Source organism: Grus americana, chromosome 1, assembly GCF_028858705.1.
Source record: "Grus americana isolate bGruAme1 chromosome 1, bGruAme1.mat, whole genome shotgun sequence".
NCBI lineage: Eukaryota > Metazoa > Chordata > Aves > Gruiformes > Gruidae > Grus > Grus americana.
Window position 1 is genome coordinate 125,763,691 of NC_072852.1, and position 13,622 is coordinate 125,777,312.

The 13,622-nt window shown below is 41.3% G+C and overlaps 1 protein-coding gene across 4 annotated transcripts in view; it reads right to left on the minus strand.

Annotated features, from left to right (window-relative positions):
* Positions 1-10,000, minus strand: part of SYTL5 (synaptotagmin like 5) — a 100,703-nt gene extending 90,703 nt beyond the window's left edge. For 2 of the 4 annotated variants that reach the window (XM_054813722.1, XM_054813721.1), the window contains exon 1: positions 9,574-9,868. The gene's annotated coding sequence lies outside the window, so the exon portion shown is untranslated. Of the gene's footprint in view, positions 1-9,573 lie in introns of all 4 variants that reach the window. The other 2 variants (XM_054813720.1, XM_054813718.1) reach the window with 2 other exon arrangements.
* Between the last annotated feature and the right edge of the window lie 3,622 nt (positions 10,001-13,622).

Below are 13,622 nucleotides of genomic sequence, written 5' to 3' on the forward strand. Positions count from 1 at the left end.
GTGAAAAATTATCTGGTTTTGCTAGAGCTTGAGGCAATTATTTTCTTTGGGTTGTAGTCATCATGACTGCAACAATCATTCTGTTCAAACTCACCCTCGAAACCTACTCAAACCCATTTTTAATGGTTTTTAATTGGTAATTTTTGTTCCAATACAGTACTACCACAAACCTTGGAAAGGCTACTTTGATTTTCAAGCTTGTCATTAGAATCAGCCCCTACGAATATGTGCATATCTCAATTTCACATGATTTTTCATAGAAAATTGAGAACTACCAGCCTCCAGTTCTGCTATCAGCCTCCAGCAGATTTCCAGACATGCAGGGGTGCACATATATGAGTGAGCACCCGTGTGTGTGAGGGAATTAACCATTTAAATTTGTGTCCGGAAGGACACTAAAAGGATTCCCCCATCCATTGTGCCAGACAAAATTCCTCATGAGAACAGAGACCAGTTTAAACTGCTTTAAATATAGGGATCCAGCTCCTCCTGTAATACAAACTGATATGGCTCTGCTGAAGAAAAAAAGAATTGTTATATTGTTCGGTTGGGTTGAGTTCAGTTTGCTTCAGCTCCATTCTTAGTTTCCCCCAAACTCAATACTTTAATACAACGTTTTGTTACAATGATTAGAGAGGGGGAAAAAAAAAAGTCTCAGGTAGCCAGGGGGTTGCAATAAACCAGCACAGTCCCTGAGCACATTAAACCATACTCCTCTTCTGCTAGGATCACAGGACACCTTTTCAGCCAAAGTCCACCAAAAAGTGTAATTGGTAAAATTTGTATTTCTTTCCAGAGAATCCTGGACATCTCAAGTACTGCACAGCATTTCATTACGGCACTGCCATGATCATTACTACTCAACTGTTTCTACGCATTGTCTTATGCTGATCTTCCATTTACGTTTCTCTACATGATATGGTTTCAAAACATAGTTGGGGAAGTCAGCCTCTACTACTGAAGATCATACTATTGCAGTGCAACAAAACCCACAGGTAGAAAACCAAAATTACGCTGTACTATGCTGTGTACATTTATGAATCAACATCCTCAAACTCCAGCAGGTATTAACCAGAGATGCAGCAGCAATAAGTCAGGTGGATCAATGCTGTGGGATTCCTTAAATAATAACAGAAAAGTTGTAATGTATTAATAGTCAGTGCAAAGAATCTGGTCATGGAGTCCCTTAATTTAAGGATGCAGAAATTTTATAATGCAAACGTAATTGGCACCTGGCTAATTCAGATACATTTGCTTGAATGCTGACTCTGACCAACTGAGAGATTCTCCTTATTTTTAGGGAGCAATCCACTTGGCCCATTTTCTTTTTACACTTCCCATATTCACGGGTAAACAGAGAATATCATGCTACAGGGAGTACACTTAAAATAGCAGTGGAAAATACCTCTAATATTAAAGATATTCTTTCAAAAGAGCAAGTTTCTATCTCTGCTATGTAGCTTCTAAAATGAACCACGAGCTGCTTACGTATACTAGGTCCTTCAGAACTAAACAGAGAAACCCACCGGGAGGCAAAAAGAAACTTTTTCTACACCACAAAACACAGACTGTTAATTGTCACTGGCCTCCTGCTTATTCTCTCCCTCCCCTTGAGACATGATATTGCACAATCCTTCTGCTGCTACTCTTTTGCTTAAAAACTGCTATTTGGGTACGCATGTTAGTATTACAGTAAAGGAAAACACCTTACGATCCCAAAAAAAAAAAGACGCCAAAATTATCTATCCCCAGGAACCCAAACATAACACACTTATAAGACCTCATATATGTAATTTTAGTGCTTACCTTCCCAAAATGTCGTTCAAATATCCGCTTACAATACTGAAAGAAGGGCTTGCTATGTATTTTATCCTTTATGATTTACAGGTCTTTTGATTTTCCTCCCCAAAACAAAAAGAAAAAAAGAAGTGGAAAGATAACAACGCTCAAGAATATTTGCAGTAATGAAAAGAAAGCTTTCAGCCTTCTCTCACGTAATTTATGCACTAATAACTGAGTATTACTTCATTGCTGTCCTCAGGCATAACAGTCTGAAGACATTTGCATAGTTATCTAACAAAAAATTCTGGTTGTGAATTGAGTTTTCTGTGTATATGAACATATACATTCTTCTTGAGTAAAGCTACAGCTTTCATACTATACAGACTGCAGTAAAAGACACACAGGAGTTCAACGTTAGAGTTTAAGTGTCGTGACGCCTTTCATGCTTGTGCTCTCCTCCCTTCCAGGTCAAAGGGACGTGATTCAGCAACCTGGTGGCACGCAATAGACCCCAGCGTGTTCTCTGCCCACCATCACTGCATCTTCACCTGATGCAACGAAATGACCGGAGGGACGGAGCATTCTGAAACCAAAAGGCAAAAACCACTCTGTCATTATTCCCCTGGCTTCAGCTTGCACTTACGCAAGTGAAAAGTATCTCCACTGTAAAACCAGTGACGACAGTAAGACCAGCAGCTCCGCTCCATTTAGTGATCCCTGCCTTGTCACCAGTTATTTTGGCATTTGAATTCCCTATCAAAAAACAAAAAAGAAAAGTCACATCCCCGACTACGTGAGGCTGCCACGTGGTGGTACGTTATTCTGTCCCTCTTGCTGTTCCTCAAATATCACAATGAAAAACTTCAACCTCATCTCATTCCCTCAACATTAACAAGAACTAGAAGGTCAAAAGGGGCATTTTTGAGAACGCCAAAAATAAAGGCAGTTACAAAAAAGTGCAAGTTTATACATCAGGTTGTGGTCTGTTTCCAAGCAGAATCAGAAGGATTGTGTCAAGTCAAAAGACTAGAGTATCAAACGAGACTGATTACTTCTAGCTTTTGAGCATAGGGCAATCAAAACCCCATGTACTATACACAATATTTACAATAAACTATTCCACCATAAACAGCTTTTGCAATTAAAGTTCTCCCTTCTTTTTATTAACTCATGGGGTTTTCAAATTTGAGATCAGCTGTTTGTGTGCTAGTGATACAAATTAACACAAACACAGCCCAAACAAATTTGCAATTCACGCTATATTGTCTGGTGGTTATGTTTTCAGTACCAAAGTAAATACGATGTTGCCCAGATTTCAGGTTAAGAAACAGTTTTACTTTTCTAACATCACTTTTTTCAATTAAAGGGAGGTCAGGCTAATAAAACATCATTTGTGGTATTATGATGCGTTTTAAGGTGACATACTACAGACATAGCGAGTCTCTGAATCGATCTGCAGTACGTTTAAAATTAACTTAATGAAATTAATCTATCTCTAGTAACAGCACTGGCTCAGATCAATCTCATCAGAAGCCAACATGTAAATGAATGCGGAGGTTCAGCAAATGAAAGCCAAAATCTTCATGATGGGAGCGGGCACAGGAACAGGCCAGAAGACAGACTGCACTTGTTCAGAAGGAGGACTTTCAGCTAGGTCATTTCAGTAAAGCAGTAGAAGGCAAAGACATTTAAAGCAAGATAAAAGAAAACTCACAGCTTTTTTTTTTTTTTTTTTTTTTTTTTTGCTTTTACCCAGGAGCAAGTCCTTCAATCCTGAGTCTGGGAGAGAAAGAGTGATCTTCAGAAGGTGGCAAACTGTTTGGAAAACAATTCTACACCACTATCTTTGGACTGGAGGTCTTACTCTTGAGTGTAAAAGCACCAAATATGTAGAGCATTTCTAAATATGTCCAAGGCTTAACTCTGCTTTGAAAAGCGATGAACTTAAAAACAGTACCTTGTGACTGATTTACAAGTTTTACTGCTAGATGTTGTGCATCCCCGGTTCATGCAGGGAGGTAGATTGTGACTGAGTTTCCTTTCCTCACGCAAGGGATACGCTGCTACTGGAACACTGTCCGAAGCAGAAGCAGGATTCTGGCCAGGCCACTGTAGATGACCATCTACAATGGCCTTTGTAGGTGGTCAATTAAAACCATCTGCAATCTCACTGGAAGCTGAAGGATGTGGATGATGAACACAAATCGTTTCAAACATTTTTCTTGTTTTCCTCAAAACTCAACTTCACTCTGAAAAATGACATTAGAAACACCTGTAGCAATCATCAGCATTATCCTCACTAAATTAGTGAGAAGGCTTTTGCAGGTATCAATGGTTCACATCTTCTGTCAAGCGTAAAGTTGAATACTTAATTGCTTTTACTTCCAAACACAGTCTTTTCATATTTGGAAACATGGTGTGGCAAACTAACATTGAAAGGTTTGCACAAAATTAAGCAGAAGTGAGCTCATAATTTCAATTCTGATATAAACAATGTTACATTAATTATTAGTTGAGAACGTGCACTTTCAAAACTCATGTCCCACAAATAATTTTGACATGTTTCTGCTCCCTTCCACAATAGAAATGAAATGTCTTCGGCATGGTTGCGGTTCGAAGTGATTTCAGAGCAAACTGCAAATTCCTGCCAAATCAGAGATTGTCTCATAAAAAAGAAAAAGCAACCCACCAAAAAAACCCCAACTTAAGAAAAGGTATGACCAAGAAGGACTTGTACCTTATCGTGGATGATACTTTTTAAACAATTCCCTTAAAGATTCTCACAATCATAACTAAACCAAACCCCTGCCTAAAGACATTCAGGAAAACAGGAAATGCAAAGGAATATTATTTCTTGTGTGAAATGCTGACAGCCCAAATACTGGGAGAACACGCAGCTAAATTCGCTAAGATGGCCTCCATTCAGGTTCTGCGCTTAGAAAAGCCAAAGCCAGACAAATGTATACGAATGAAAGCACGGGGTTTACAAATACACCAGCAGAATTCCTCACACCTTAGTCTTCAGGGCACTCCTTACTCACCCCAGCACCAGCCAGATGACACTTGTGTTTGCACAGGTTACTCATACTTCTCCACCTTTCTTTGCTGCCGTAATCGTTTCACAGCAGAAACAGAAAATTCTGTCTTATCTAATAAATCATTATTCTCCAGTGCATTAATAATTTTTTCTTCTCCTGACTGCATCCTACTTGTCCATATTGTTCTGACAGCAAGGGTTTCAAAACTAGACAGGGTTAAAAACAATACTCCCATTAAAAACTTAGCTATGGCTTCATTATTTTTTCCCCTCTAAAACTTAACACTGGCAATAACAAATGGAGAGGGCTTTAATCTAGATACAGATATCAACAGTTAATAGACGTTTTCACTACTGTATCATCTTAGTCTACTTAAAAAATATCTATAGACCAAAGGGATAGAAAAACTTCTGGAGAGAAGTATATACTTGTACTTTAACTTCAGAGAAGGCCAAAAGTCAAAGCAGCTGTTTTATAGTTGGCAACTGTGAACAATATTACAGAAACAACAGCTAGTGTAGAAGAAGCTGTTAGAAAAAGCACCTTCTGCAATGCAATGTATCACTGCAGGCAGCCAAATCACAAATTTTTACTATTAATCTCCAGTGTAAAGCCCAAATACGTTTCGAACCTGCAGGTTTCAAGAATACTCACTTTCATCATACTCCAGTCTTCTGGAATACTTTACACAAGATGAAGATTTCCCATTCCCAATACAAATTTTGCGTTCTCACCTGTCAGTGTTAACACCCTCCATAACGCAGTTAGTACTATTGCTGCACTAATGCTGACAGTGAATGGATGGTAATTCCTACACCAGATCTTTATTTAATTGAATGTACGACTTAAGCTTCTCTTAGCCTTCTGAAGTCACACGTGTGTATAAGCATCCAGCATCCTCGGCATCATTAGCCTATTTATTATCTTAAGCATGTTTAATATTGCAAGAATGGGAATTTAGTTCCTTATTTCCTCCATTTTTCTCTTCCCAAACCCATCAGGCACTAGGGATTTTGTGCAAAGATTCAGGAAAAGGAATGAGGTTTTAGAAGTGATACTAAGTATGTCTCTTCCTACGTCTGACCTTTTCTACTGTTCTGCAATGCCCCCAAAAGTAAGGAGACAAGCTCAGATTCAACTCATACACTATTTGCTCAAAAAGCGATTAACTGTGCCATGTAGTAACTGCAAATGAAAAATATCATCTCCAAATGACAAATGGCTTGCTTTCAAACAGTGCTTTCTCCCAGAAATCTGTCTAATAGCAGAATCCTTGGAAACAATGTTCCCATGGTCATGGACATTTGCTTCCACAGTATTCAGATAATAGCCTGTAAGTTCCGTACCATACGTATTAAAAAAAAAAAAATTCCTTCAAGCTCCACTCTCCTGTTCACCCCCTGGAAACGCATTGGTGCTGTGTACAATTCCTGCATTGCCTCCATTCCTGTAATACATTATACAGAAACTTGGAGACGTTCATGCTTTCCTCCCATCTGCTGATACACTGCTACTTCCACAGTTTGCTAGGCTGTACAGGTGAAAGGTGTTAGTCTAATCCAAAAGTTACCAGAATCCCAGTGGAGACACACTAATAAGTTCAGCTGCATTCAGATCACAAGTTATCCCAATGCATAATGCAATCACTCCTAAAAGCACAGTCTTCCTCACATGAAATGGCTGTGGTCAAAGGTAACCTCTCACAAAACAAAAAAAAAAAAAAAAAAAAAAAAAAAGCTATGACAAATTGATCTGGAACCAAGACAGAGCAACTGAAAAGAGAACTTATATGTCAGCAACTAGGGATGCCCCACATAAATGTATCTCTGGGATATTTAGATTAAGTGAAGATGCAGAGCAACTCCTTTAAAATAAATAAAATGCTCATTTAAGGAGGTTCCTGTTAATACTCATTTGTGGAATATAGTACAAACCACGATGGAGTTTTGTTTCATTTCTGATATCCATTTACATTTCTAAGCAATACAAAAAGCATACCCAGGGAAAAGTTACAGTGAAAATAAAAAGGTACAGATTACACTAATTGAATTATGCAGAAATTTCAGTGCAGACTGAGATAAAGATAAAAAAAAAAAAAAACAACAAAAAACCACACACCACCCAACAGACAAATTCAGTTCCTGAGCAACTGATTCTGCTCTGAAGCTGTGCCTCAGGGTATCGAAAGCCACAGAGAATGGGGCCACTCGGTCACACTCGGGACAGACTAAGATACAAGCTTAAAAAGACCTTTTATTACAGCAGAGCCATGCTGTTTGGCAAAGGAAGAAGGCTTCATTTGACATATATTGTATGTATATGTTATGTTCATTGGGATACACTGTATGTATATATGGTCATATAGATGAGGAAAACTAATCTAAAGATCCAAAAAGGAACGTGAACAGATCAGCTTCCTGTGCCTACCGCAAATATACCTCCTACCTACCACCCTTGGACCCAAACCCACACTGTTCTTCAAGGTCTACTCTTCCAGCTGTTCTTACCTGTTCTGCTTTCCTAAGTTTCCAGGCTCTGGGACAACACATCGGCATGCTCATCCCTGGTACGAACGCAGTTTGATTAGAAAGCACAGTAAATGTAGGCAAGGCAATAGCAATAAAAAACTAGGAAACAAAGTGCTGTCACAGAGCAATCCTGCACTGCAGCTGTCTTCAGCCATCGCTCTATCAAATGGATTCCCTTCCTCCCTCCCACCCCGCAAGACCAAATGTCTTACTAATAGACAGCAGTTAATCATCAGAGATGAAATTTGTCTCTCCTGATAAGGAGATTTAGAGGAGAGAACATTATGTAGTAAGAACATGTTTTATAGAAAGGCAAACAACTAGATGACTGCAACATCATACTGAAAATTGTTTAACAAAATTGTTCATACCTACTGGTTTTCCACTATTAAAAACTACAGCTACAACCCAAAATTCAGATGGAAAAAGTTCTTTTGGGATGGAGAAATGCTTAAGATTTCAACTACCATGAAATCTGTAAAAGTCAAAACATGCTAATAAGTATTTCTTAAGGGTAAATATAGTTCTGAAGATAGCTTAGAAATGTTAACATTTTAAATAACTTCAAATGTTTAAACACATTGCCATTGTCTGGAAATCATACCCACACCTCCAGCCTTAGAAACCACATTCCTCAAACCTTACTCGGATCTATGAACAGCAACTCTCACCTTCCAGATCCACACTATAATCACTTAGATGCAAAATAGAAGCACAGAGACCCCTGGATCTAATTGCATTTGGGGAATAATTAGAGATACACAGAAAAGCATATAGCCAAAGGCCAACCATTGATATTATGGAGCCATTTTACATCAAGAAACCTGGGGGAGCAAATTGAAGGAAAGAGAGAGTATATGGAGAGGGTGCTCTCAGAGATGACACAGCTTTCCTGATTCTATGCCCAATAGAGGCAATAGGGTTCACTATGATCACCTGTTCCAGGCTCCCCTACATACAGCTCGTAAGATTTCCCCATATAAAGTCCTGTTAAAAATAGACGTGCCTTTAGAAAAAAGCATCCTTGGTTTAAAGGGTTTTAGTGATGAAAAATTTTATGAACTTATTAGTCTAATGAGTGCTGTTATTTTAAAAAACTGCACCCTCTGTCTAGTCTCAGGATGTCCAACTTCAGATTTCCAACACTGGATGTTGTTAAGCCTTTTCTCTCTTGAGTAAAGAGCCCATTCCTCACCTTGACATTTCTAGGCAATGATCCAATTGCTTCTTTCTTTCCTTTGGATCCACTCAAGACAACATACACTTTGAGTGGCTTTACAGCAAGGGGTTTTTCAATGTTATATATACTGCAGTGGACTGCACCTTGCACACAAATCTCTCACCTGAAGTGCATACAGCAAAACAGTAACACCTGTGCACCTCATAGGTAGTTTCCCCACCTGCTCCTCTATCTTCTCAGATTCACGTACAGGGCTACTCCCTGGCTGACTGCCCATCAACCCTCCCAAGGTTTTCCAAAAATCACTAACTTTGGGGTGCAGAATCCCCTAACTCACTATTCCTTGTGATACGACTCCACGCTGGATATTCTGCAATGTGCGCTGGCTAGCTGCGCTCAGTAACTACAAAGTAACCCAAACTACTTTACGTAAGTGGCTCTCAGTCTCCATCTTTTACTCCTTTCTTTGTATAGTCATATAATAAAAAGTAAAATAAGTAGACCGTATTTTTCAAAGCAAAAACCTGGAAAGAAACTTCAGATAGCATACAGCTGAGAGCTGATTTTCACCTGAGCACCACAGAGCCACTTGCCTACTCAGTGATGAAGAGAACAATTAAGCACCCGTTCCTTATCATCCCTGCCACCGAACAATAACCACAAACAGCATCACTGGCGGGCAACATCCACCACCTTCAATTTTCATAGTAACGTATGACAGAAAGCATTAAAAACCAAACCCCAACCAGACACGCAAGCACCTCCCGTCAGGTTATTAACGCCAGAAGCACCCGCTCGCCGGGGGAGGATGGAGCCGGGCTACCGGAGCCCCGCAGCCGGACAAGCCCAGCGCGGCGCCCCAGACGCGGCACTCGCTTTCCACCGGGACCGCTCCGCAGGCTCCTTCCTCCTCCGCTCCCTCGAGTCCTTCCCTCGGAGAAAAAAGAAAAAGAAAAAAACCAAAAACAAAAAACCAACCCAAACCAGCTGCTGTTAAGACGGAGGGACTTACCAGGAACCTCGGCAGGAAAAGAAAAATACATACCAGCAGCAGCATCCCCGCCGAGGCAGCTGATGTCAACTCTGCAGCTCGATGGAGCTCGGAGGTGAAGTCCCGCTCCCGTGGGGCTCCGCTGCTGGCTCAGGCACGGGAGCGCACACGCCACACCGAGCACGCACAGATCCACGCTCACACACACACACACACACACACACGCGCGGGCACGGGCAGACTCGCCGTGACGCCCGCAGGTGCAGCCCTGCAGCAGCCAGCCTCGCCCCTTCTCCCCCCCCCGCAGCACCGCTCTCCTCCCGCAGCCGAGGGCTCCCACCGCGCTCGGGAAGGGCTGGGGCCCGGAGGTGGCTCACCGCCCAGCCGTCCCCGCCGGGACCTCTCCGGCGGCTGCTGCTGCTGCTGCTGGGCAAACCCCGCCGCCGCTCCCCAGCGGCCGCCCTCCGCCAGCTGCCGCCGCCGTCCCGCAGCGCCGCTCGCCGGCGGGAAGCGGCCGACTGGAGGCCGGGCCGGGGATATGGGGAGGGAGCCGGGGCCGCCTCTGTCCCGCGCTGCGAGGAGCGGGGCGGAGGCACCACCTCGGCGGCCCCTCCCGCTCCCCCTTCGCTCACAGGGGCGCGGGGCTGCCCACCTAGGGGGGCCCCGCCGTGGGCTACCGCCCGCCGGCCCCGTGAAGGGGCCGGCGGGCGGTAGCCCACGGCGGGGCCCCCCTAGCAGCGCAGGTCTCCCCACAGGGCTGGAGAAGGGAGCGCAGCGCTTCTGGCTTGCGGTGGCTGCCTTTCCCGTTACTACTACTATCATCTCCTCGTTTTCAGCGGTGTTTTAGTTGCGTGGAGCTAGCAGCTCGGGAGGGGAGTCAGTGATTTCTCAGAATGGGTTTGGAAAGGGAGGAAAAAAGGGTATTTACCTTACAGTTTTACGATTTTTCGACCGTTAGTAAATAGTAGCTGTATCTGTTCTGTGCACTGGGTGAGGGAAGTGTCCAAAAGGTAAAACACTATTTAAGTGTATAATAAAAGGCACTTGTCGTAGCTGTCCTCCCTACAGCTATATACAATAGTCCTTAAGCTTTATGACTATCATTTTTAATGCTTCAAGTGAGCTAGATTTATCAGACAGCTACAAATATTACAAAATATTCCAAATTTTAAAAGTAACCAAGTACAACAGCATCTTGATTCATCCAGATGAATTGAATGATTCATTCACCCTCACAGGCATCCTCAGGCGCCTGAAGAGCTCACATAGCAGGCATCTAAGAAAGATAAGAAAACTCATTTAGCACTTATGTGTATTTCCTAACATGTTAAAATATGGTTTTGAAACTGGTGCAGTAAACAAAGGTAGGCCACATGAAAATACTTAAGAGCTTTTCTTTTTCACAGCTGTAACTGATTTTAAAACTGATCTAATTTTATCACTTTCAAAAAATTCCAATGCATGGAACCAAAACCTCCTGCTCAGCTTTCACACACAAAATTTTAGCATAAAAATTGCAGTTCATGCACAATAGCAATGTAACACTACTTATTACCTTCAAATTCCTGGTGTTGCATGTTTAAGAAACTACAGTGCTTGTATTATTCCAAATGATGCATATGTTGGGAAGTTTATACTTAGGAGGTACAATGTTTACTTGGTTAGTATATAAATACAACCCCTTTAAAGGCTAATTTGAGTTTGCTACATGTTATACTCACAACATCATTTGTTCAGGAAAAGTATTGAAGAGATCTGCTCTGAAGAAAATTCTCAGGTACGTCATTTGTCTGTAATTACCAGAATAACACATGGATCTCTATAACAGTTTGAATCATTACCAAAAAAGATACACAGGTGAATATATTCTGTAATGCATGATTTAATTTTAAGTATCAAAACAACAGCTTCAGTTTTGCATGGTTTTCATCTTATAAATGTTGTTTGGGAGGCTGGTGAAAAGAAGGGCTGATATCCGCTTGCACAGCAGCCCGGGGGCTCAGTTACAGCCTTACCAACCAGGATAGCCAAGCACAAGGAGAATTGCTGAGAAACATCACAAGCCTTTTGTGTTTCTGTTGGGATAGAAAGCAGCCACTCTTAGAGACCGGAGGCCCCATGTTGTTTTGGAAGCGCTGTCCTATACCAATCCATATTTATTAAGCGCCCTTTGCGATCCATAACAGACCATGTGAACCAAGGGCTTTGTAAATCAGGATTACAGAAATCTGTGGCCCGTTTAGAGGAAACGTAAAGTATTCTCGCTGTTATTTCTTTGGTGACTTTGATCTCCATCAGTAACATTTGCATCACTGCAAAGAATTACCCCACTATGGTCCCACGCTGCAGCTTTATCAGGAATGACTTGTAGTAGACATGGCCCTTTTCCAGAGTGCTATGGCAACACTCTTGTCCTCTGGGACAGCGGTTTTCCAGTCGGTTTTCTTCTCTGGATTCGGAACTGTTAACTCCACACACCAGAAATTAAGGAACTTAGATATTTATTGATATCCTGGTTCACACAGCCACAACATCTTCCAAACATGAAGAACTTGCACAAATTACACAGAGTTCAGTTCAGTGACGTTAATGAACAAAACCTAGTTTGTTTTCATTTCAGGTTGCATTACAGAGTGCTCTGCAAGCTTTTATTTCTCCTCACCTTAATCTAATCTACCAGAAAATAGCTGAAAACTAGGCTACAGACGCAATTTGCTAAACCAAAAGGTTTTAAGTAAGAAATCATGTGGCATGAAATAGAAAAGAGATTCTTTAATGAACACCCATGGCTGTTAACAGTGAGAGCTGCTTTGGGATAACTATTTACGTTTCACTCCTAAATAACACAGGTGGCAGGAGCAGAATTTGAGAACAAAATTTTAAAAGAAAGCTTTGTCAAGGAAGCTGAGATGTGCAAGTTCTCATCACCCAGTTGAGCACTCCCTGGGCTATTTTCCAAAAGTATAATTGCCACCATAATGAAGAGAGAGGAGCGTGCTTTTTACTAACTCTCATTGCTCAAGGTTTTGAGCTCTCGCTTGGTGGGGATCTTCATAAAAAACCCAGAGATTTCAGCAATTCCTTCCATCGGTCAGAAAGTTATGGAAGCTACTTCAATAGGAGTGTCCTATTTCTGTGCATTTTTTGCAATGGTTTGATGTCTTGTATGTTCTGCATTTTAAATGAAGAACTTTTTGGCATTTCTGTAGTAAGGCTCCCTGTTCAAATTTTAATGTGGCTTGTGATACTGATGTGCTTCTCCACTGCCAGTTAAAAGGGGGAAAAAAGTCAGATTTATGTTTGGAAAAAAATGCCTGTTTTGATGCACTAATGAATAATAAGGCAAATAACATTTTGAGAAGAAATACGGTAACTGCTGCAGAAGAAATAGCATCACTATGTTTCTTTAAACTATTCATCAACTCATTCAGCATTTCTTCTTGAAAGAAGACAGATTTATTCAATTGATATTATTAGGCCATATCCTATGAATTTATTAAAACATACATATATTTAATTTCATTTGAAACTGTTCCTTCACAGTTCCTGCTTGGTGAGTGTGTGACCTACGGGTTTGGATGGAATTCTACATAACCCTGTCAGCTATGGCTTTTCCAGTGTGCATCATAAATGTACATGAGTTGAGCCATGGGATCCAGACCCACCTGCTTTTTTAGGACTTGGGGTTTGTGTTTTTAACAATGGTATTGGACTGCAAGTCAGAGGTTCTTGTCCCTGAGCTTACTTGCCCCACCATTTTTACTTATGCAACATGACGAGGTTATTACATAACCAAGAAACTGACCTCTGAGAGAAAAACTAGTAGTATTTTTCAAGCTTCATTCCAGTTATTCGCTGTCATCTTAGCCTTCTCTTCCTCTCCATACTGAACAAGTGCTGTGAAAAGCAGGATGAGGATGCAGAGAATGTTATGTAAGAGGAATGAAGCCTTCTCTTCTACAAGAGGGCAATATTTTGAAAAGGCCCTTTTTATTTAAGTGCCTCATTATTTAAGGGTTTTCTTAATGTTACTGTGCTGGTTTTGGCTGGGGCAGAGTTAATTTTCTGCACAGTAGCTGGTAGGGGCTGTGTTTTGGATTTGT